The sequence below is a fragment of the Micropterus salmoides genome, unplaced genomic scaffold (assembly GCF_014851395.1).
Source record: "Micropterus salmoides isolate LMB-PRFRI ecotype aquatic unplaced genomic scaffold, ASM1485139v1 Ms_hic_scaffold_11, whole genome shotgun sequence".
Classification (NCBI taxonomy): Eukaryota; Metazoa; Chordata; class Actinopteri; order Centrarchiformes; family Centrarchidae; genus Micropterus; species Micropterus salmoides.
In genome coordinates this window covers 5,758,565-5,766,212 of record NW_024040152.1, presented here as the reverse complement: position 1 = coordinate 5,766,212, position 7,648 = coordinate 5,758,565, and the positions used below count along the sequence as shown (strand labels likewise).

The 7,648-nt window shown below is 39.1% G+C and overlaps 1 pseudogene; it reads right to left on the bottom strand.

The window, feature by feature from the left end:
* Positions 1-1,070: 1,070 nt before the first annotated feature.
* LOC119897038 lies at positions 1,071-5,923 on the bottom strand (annotated as a pseudogene).
* Positions 5,924-7,648: the final 1,725 nt, after the last annotated feature.

Sequence of the window (7,648 nt, the reverse complement as noted above, 5' to 3'; positions counted from 1 at the left end):
ACAATGCTCAGTTGGTACTATGGGGCCCAAAGTGTACGAAAATATCCCCCACACCATTACACCAACACTACCAGTCTGAACCGTTGATACAAGGCAGGACGGAGCCATGCTTTTATGTTCTTTCCTCTGTTTTCTGTTTTTAGCTGACAGGAGTGGCACCTGATGTGGTCTTCTACTGCTGTAGCCCATCTGCTTTAAAGAGGTGTTATTACGCTACTTTTCAGGTTCAAAATCCTATTTAGAGGTAGTACCAGAACAGGTTTACATGGTTTAATATTCAAAAACACACCATATTTTTTGTCATACTGCGCATTGCTGCAGCTCCTCTTTTCACCCTGTGTTGAAGGCTTCGTTTTAGCTATGGAGTGATCCATCTTGTCTCTCAATGATCTTTGTTGGGAGTTGCACATGCGCAGTTCCTAGTTAAGGAGTACTAGCCAATCAGAAGCAGAGAAGGGCGGGTCAGCGAAAAGATGGTAAACTGCTTCGATTCAGCTGGAGGCTACATGTTGCCGACCAGCTTAGCAACATGGACTGGAGAGTTCCAGAGTGGTGAGTTGAAACTCTGTAAGAAAAGTATCTTTCATCCATAAAGTTTTAACTACAGTAACTTTATGTCCACTGACTGCCTGGAGGGTAGCTAGTTTTTGGAAGGTGCTACAGCTCAGTGTTTTCCTACCTGTGTTCTTGAGGGCGTGTCAGACTAGTTGTTCGGTGAGCATTATGACATGTATTTTCTTGTGACATCCCAAGAAAGTGGAAGTAAAGGCTGGACTACAAATGAGGTGTTTTCAGGCAGTTTAGAGCAGTGTTTTCTGTGGGAGATGGGAACTCCCTTTGGGCTGGACTTTGGGCTTTTTCACTTTGCAAACCTGTTACATGCACCAAAAAAGAGACATAACTCAATAAAGGAGAGGGGGAAAAACTAAAAAGCATAATACCACCTCTTTAAGGTTCGACATGTTGTGAAAATCCCAGAATATCAGCAGTTTCTGAAATACTCAACTGTGTTAACAAGCAATTGAACAAAGTGGCCGGTGAGTGAATATGTAAATGACTCTCCACACAAATATTTTTGAATGCACACAAACATATTTATTTTTTTCAGGAAAATTGCCCATGGCTAAGACACACTTTGGCCCATTTGCACACAGTTTTTACATTTTAATGCAATAAACTGTAGCTTAATCTTCTATTCAGATTAGTTTGACTACAAATTACAGTAATGGTTAAATACAAGTGAATTTGTGTAAAAGTGAATTTTAAGCTAGTCCAGTCTGGAGCCATACACCTCCACCTCGCACAGGCTCAGGTACTCCTTTCTTCCAGGGATATAGATGTTAACATAGCGTCCATCCATCCCAATATTCCTGTTACACTTGAATTCAACAGTAGCACCTGCCGGGATGCTTGTAATCACAGCACACCTGGTAGAAGAAACAGAAATCACTTATTTAGCTCAGCAGGGATTGACTGAAAAAATAGACCGTTCATTTCATCATTTTGTTAGACTGTTGCTGGCCGGAGTTTTTTTTTTTATTAGGGCTTGATAATGGAAAAAAGGGAATGTTACCACATTTACTTTCAGTTTCATACAACACAGCTAGATAAAATGCCGGTATTAGCTCTCTTGACGATATATCTGTACTGGGGCATACGTCGGCCGATAAGGAACAAGAAAAATTGCATTACGGAAATGCCTAACTTGGATTGAAATAAGGAAAAAAAACTCTCAAATATCAATATCAGTAAGGTTTGGCTGTATCGTACAATCTGCTCTACTGATGATGGAAGATGGTGTTATTTAGCACCAGGGAATATTTTTGAGAAAGAACAAAATATCCTTCCTCTGTTAGCACAAATGTGATGCATTCAAATTAAGTGACTTAGTAAATAAGTCTATAAACTACCGTGGATTATTGAGAATCTCCAATGTGGATCTCCGCTCCATTCAGTCGCCCTGAGTAAGTAGGATCTCTGAGGTTGGTTATCTTAACAGAAAACACTTTATGGGTTTTGCGCAGATCCAGTCACCACTAGGGGTTCATGTTGTTGTTTGTGTGAGTGCAAGAACCCAGTTCCAAAGCGTTGCCATTATTCCCATCAATGGCATTATATGCAATGCCATATGAATACAGTGACGATTGTGAGGCTTTTCCTTGGAGTGCCAGGTTCTCTCCTGCAAAACAATATAAAATCAGCACGATACCTTTTGTTTTAATTACAATATAGGGTCAGGATAAATTGTACATTTACTTAAATGTGTTATAGCTTGTGGTTTACAAATTTAAAAAATGTGGGCTTTACCAGTCCTGTAGGATTTAAGTAAAGACACTTTTGAGATGAATAAAAGAAATGGTAGGATCCAGTGTTTTTAGAGATTGTCTCAAAATAGCCTTAGATATCTTGCGATTACCATTGTCAGTCTGTCTCTGTTAAGCCCCCGACTTTCTAGAAATACTGCTTTTACTGCAAAGCACTTTGAATTACCTTGTCGTTGCTTGCTAATAATCATTATTATCATTATTGCTCTGCTGATGTGGTAGTATCCTCTTCAAACCATCTGACAGACACTGAACCATTTGGGACGGTATTTTAGGATCAGACAAGTAAGTGGAGGCCAAAACTAATTGAAAACACAGATCAGGGAGAAATCTCTTCACAAATCTAAACAATTGTTTACTTAGGCACATCCAATAAAGTGCAGCACAGAGTCAAGCAAGTTTGTCCCTCAGTTTTAGATGTCTATATTGCAAAATTATACCAGTTGCGGTACCACTCTGTCACTAACTGTCTGCAACTCACAGTGCGAGAGAGGGTCCACTTGATTACTATCACGGCGTACGCTGGTGTTGCATTAGCTGGGTGGAGACAATATCGCTTATACATTGGTTTTTCAGTGCTTGAGAAAATTGATGTGTGATGTGACAGCATGTCAAAAGTTTCAATTGAATGAGCTCTGATATCATGAGGCCACTATGAGAAATATCACTGGTGTCACGAGATCTCCTCACACTATATTTGTTCTATAGCAACTCATAAGTTATGAATAACAGAAATACAGTCTATTTATTTTATCGACACAATGGTGTGTAGCTCAAATTCTCACAAGTTGGCGCACGGTACCCATAAACCTCCACTTCACACAGTGTAAGAACCCTGGCTGAACCAGGTAGAAGCACTGTAACGTGGCGTCCCTCCACACGATCAGTGAAAGTTACAGTGAATGAGTTCCCTGCAGGGATTTGAGAAATTACACCAACCCTAAAAGAGACAGAAAAAGAAAGGAAGCAGTTCATGTTTAGCCTTTAATAGGGGGTTTCCCAGGGATGCAGACAGTAGTGTTATGTTTAAAGTAACAGGTCTGTTGTGATTGGACTGAGGTTCAAGGTTTGATTCTTTAATAAACTTACTTTGAAAACTTAAGCAGTATTTGAATGAGTAATGCCTCTGTTGCTATAGCCTTAAGCTGTTCCCACTCGTCCAGAGGGGAAATGTGCTGATGAATACTGAACATAGTTAAATTCCCCTGGAAGAAATAAAGCTCCTAAATTGTAGCTCTAGCTATAACTGTTTTCTAGAACACTTTGGGTTCACAGCACCATTGTCTTGGAGAGAGTTGCCGATGTGAATCTCTGCCCCGTTGAGCCTTTCAGGACAGCAGTCTCCTCTGTTGGTGATGATGACAGAGGTGATGATGTAGGACTCCAGCAGGTCCACTCTCCACCAGGGGTTGGTCTGTTCAACTGTGTGGGTGCATGATCCAGCTGGGTAGTTAGAATCCCGGTTTCCATCAATAGCATTGTAGGCACCCGCCAAAGCTCCTTCGAGGCGTTGTGACTGAGTTGCTTTGCCACGCAATGCCACATTTTCTGTGAGAGAAATACACAATTTGTTTTCCAAAACCTAATGTTTGCTAATGCATGCTAATGTCGCCTTGAGATGCTAGCCTCAAACAGAGATGATGATTGTTGAGTTTACCAAGTCCAGCTGCCCTTGATTAGCTGGATGACTGAGAACCTTCACAGACATTATTAAATTTTCTTATTTCTTTAAACTTTCAACCCCAATCAACGCTGACACTTCAGATATGTGAGGTTCCCTTTTAAACTTCTGTGCATGAGAGTGGTATCAATCTCTCATCTAACTCTCAGGAAGAAGTTCTTGTTATTTGACTGGTACTATGACTAAATATCTTGAACACATATTGTGTGTGGCATCTCCCCCTGAAACTGAGCTTTTCCAAAACATCCTCCAGAGTGCATTTAATGGTTTTTAGGGTGTCAGCAAACTATGAATGGTTTTGATTTTTGAAATGCTAAAATTATTTAGTGCAAACCAGACCTTGCTCAGGGACACAGTGGTGGACGTATTACAGTGGGAATTGAACCCAGGTCTTTCACCTCCCAATGGCATGTGTCTTAACCATAGCGCCATCACCACCCTTACCTATCCCTCTTCATTTGCATTCCACTTTTCATTTTACACGTCTGATGCGCTAAGGAATTCTAAAAAGTAAGCTAATTTATGCACAAATTATTATTACTATTATTTTAAGTAGCCCATGGAATTGTAAATAATATTATTGTGAAAATGATCCGATATTTTTTCCCACTAAAAGTTGTGACAGAACAGACCTACATACTCCACACGTTTTGAGAAATTTATGCTACCTCTTGTGATGTTTTATAGCACATAAATACGACATTTCCACATTTTACTTACGAGGAGTGTAAGCTGAGCACGTCCCCAAGAGGAGCAGCAAAAGAAACCCGGTGCTGTGTTCCATCATTCTGGTTGACACAGACATGAGAGACAATTGTTAATGGAAATTCCACTTGCAGCATTAATTCTAAGTACATTTAGACAGTTTGACTGAAGACCTTCAAGAAGAACAACAATTAGATGGATGAGATGAAAGAACTTTAGTGTTATGATCTTCAATGAAGAACAGCTGCAAACAACTAGGAGATATTTTAAAATAATGAACAATGGGGAAGAGGTTGATTTAAGCCTTGTCTGTTATTGGCTATTCCTGCTCTGAGCATTTGTGAGCTGTTCATAACAATTATGCCTACACTTTCTTTGCTTAAAGCAAAGAAAGTTTTTAAAATGTAGTCTGCAATTAACAGTGTAATTTTGTTGTATGAATCAGGTACCAATAAAATACTTATACTGTTACTGTTGTAAATAAATGTAAAGTACGGAATAAATGCTCCGTACTTACGTATATATTCACTCACTGTGCCCAAGTGCCCAAACAGAAACTAACATGGTTATTATGGTGCGATAGGGTAAGGTGTAGGAGCTCAACTCTTAATGAGGGACTTATGGAGTACAGTAATGTATTCATGGTGGACTTAATGGGTAAACACTAGCCCTCTGTAGAGGTTTGTTAGCCAACCAACCAGGTTATGTTATGTTGGATTGACTACAGTACTACTTTGCATTGCTAATGGCAGTTATGTATTACTCATTAGGTTCTACAGATTGTGTTTATAACACTCTTTACCCAAAACTTAATTTACAGTAGACACCTGTTATTTACAAAAAGAATGTATTGCTTATTTCCTCCAAAATGCCCGTTGTTATTCCCTTGCTCCCCATAGTCTCATCTGTATGTATTTTTACAAAGAATTTGTAATATACAAGATGCATTAATGGTATGAATCCAGTAAGAGAAATGCAAAATGAATGCTTACCCTGATTCCTGTTTTGAACAAATGTTGTAGCAAGAGCTTTTCACTCTTGTCAGTCTGTTCGAGATGTGGGACAGTGTGAACTCCTTTGTATGGAGATAAACCCCCTTAAAAACAAATTGTTAATCCAATCACATTGCATTATGGAGTCTACTCCCATTCACATGTATAACACTCTTAAGTTGAATAGGTCCCAATGGTCACCTAAGGACTCACCTTGCATCACTAAAAGATGACTGCACTGATCAAACACTGACAGTACCATTTGACTAGGACTTTGGTTTAACACGTTTACAGATACAATAAATATTTAACTATTAAATGATGGAAATGTGTGATTTCACTGTATTCCGGTAGGGTTGTCCAAACTAATGTATGTGTGGCCCAACACCTTAATTAATACTTGACTTTGAGAATACTTGGTAGTTATTTTAAAATTTAATCACTATTACTGTATGAGAATATAATTTGTAGGAAGCACTTGCCATTCTTGACATTCGACAAACCAATGAATAGGACAAATGATTGTGATGCTAGGTGCATCCCAGTTCTCTTAGAGCTCTTCTCCTCCTGCCTCAAACCCAGAAATGTATTTCAGCGTGGTCATAAAAATTAGCATTGTGATTAATAGCAAATAGGTGAAATAGAGTGATGCGTCTCCCCATTAAGAGAGACTGTGTGTAATAACACATGAGGCACAGTATCATAACTTCATTGATTATGTAAATCTCCCAACACACCAACAAGATCTGCAATGATCTAATGTTAATTATAGTTTTTTTTCTACACATCCAAAAGGTCTCACACACAGTCCAGGTTCATAGTGAAACTGTTTAAGTAAAGCAGCCATCCTCCTGATCAATCCTGAGTTCCATCAGAGCATCTAATCATGGATTTCAGCTAAAAGTTTAATTTTGTTTCCTCTGGAGAGTTTCCTCTGTCTGTAATTTTTTTTTTGTTTTGCTACGTCTTTCAGATTTCTGGTACTATGACTTTACTCATTCGACTATCCGGTTTTGCATTTGTATGTTTTGCTTGTGTTATTTTAGAACTTAATTAGTTTTTTTAGGGCAGAATGTTGTGGGGAAAAAATCCAATTGGGATTTTTCTGCCAGATATTGCGTCAAGAAGCATAAAGCAGATTAACCGGTAAATCGTATATCAACAATAAACATAGTTAAAACAGACAAAAAATAAACTATTTACCTATGTAGCCCACTTAATCATGTGATTGATCAATGCTTCTGAATTTGTAAATATCACTGAATCTTTTAATTTTACTCAGCATGTCTGTGATCTGGACATACGCTCGATCTTGTTCTTTCTCATGGTATAAACATTAATAATGTTTGCTGTTATTTTACTAATCAGATATCTGCATGTAAAAAAAAAAAAATCCTAAAGCTCTGTTTCAGACTATTAACAACATTACATCATTGCACTCTGATTGATAAACTGAAACCAACTGCGGCCATTACTGGATCAGCTCTGGATTAGTTTTCCTCTGTCTCATCTTTCAGAAAGGAGTTTGTCCTGTGGTGTGCCCCAAAGTTCTCTGCTCAGCCCCCTGATAGGCTTGACAAACTGTTCTTGTTGCCCATTCTCATCTCAGGGCGTCATATACCAACGATTTGAGAAAGAGTGACAAAGCATAGTTATTTGTGTGTAATGCTTCCGGAAGCATCTCTATGAGACTGTCTGGGGCATCCTGTACAGACCAGGGGTGCTAGCTAGCTAGCCGTAGCTAGTCGCTAAATTTATGCATGTCGACTGGCTCAAGGCCGATGTGAGCAGCTGTAGGGTAACCCAGGTAGGGTAAGCCCCCTTGTGTTGCTGCAACGTAGGAAACGGGAGCGTTTCATACGGACGCTGAAGGGTACCTTCTGCGTAAAATCCTTACGCTTTGTCACGCTGTCTGAAAGCATCAGTTATGACTCATTGAGATGAAT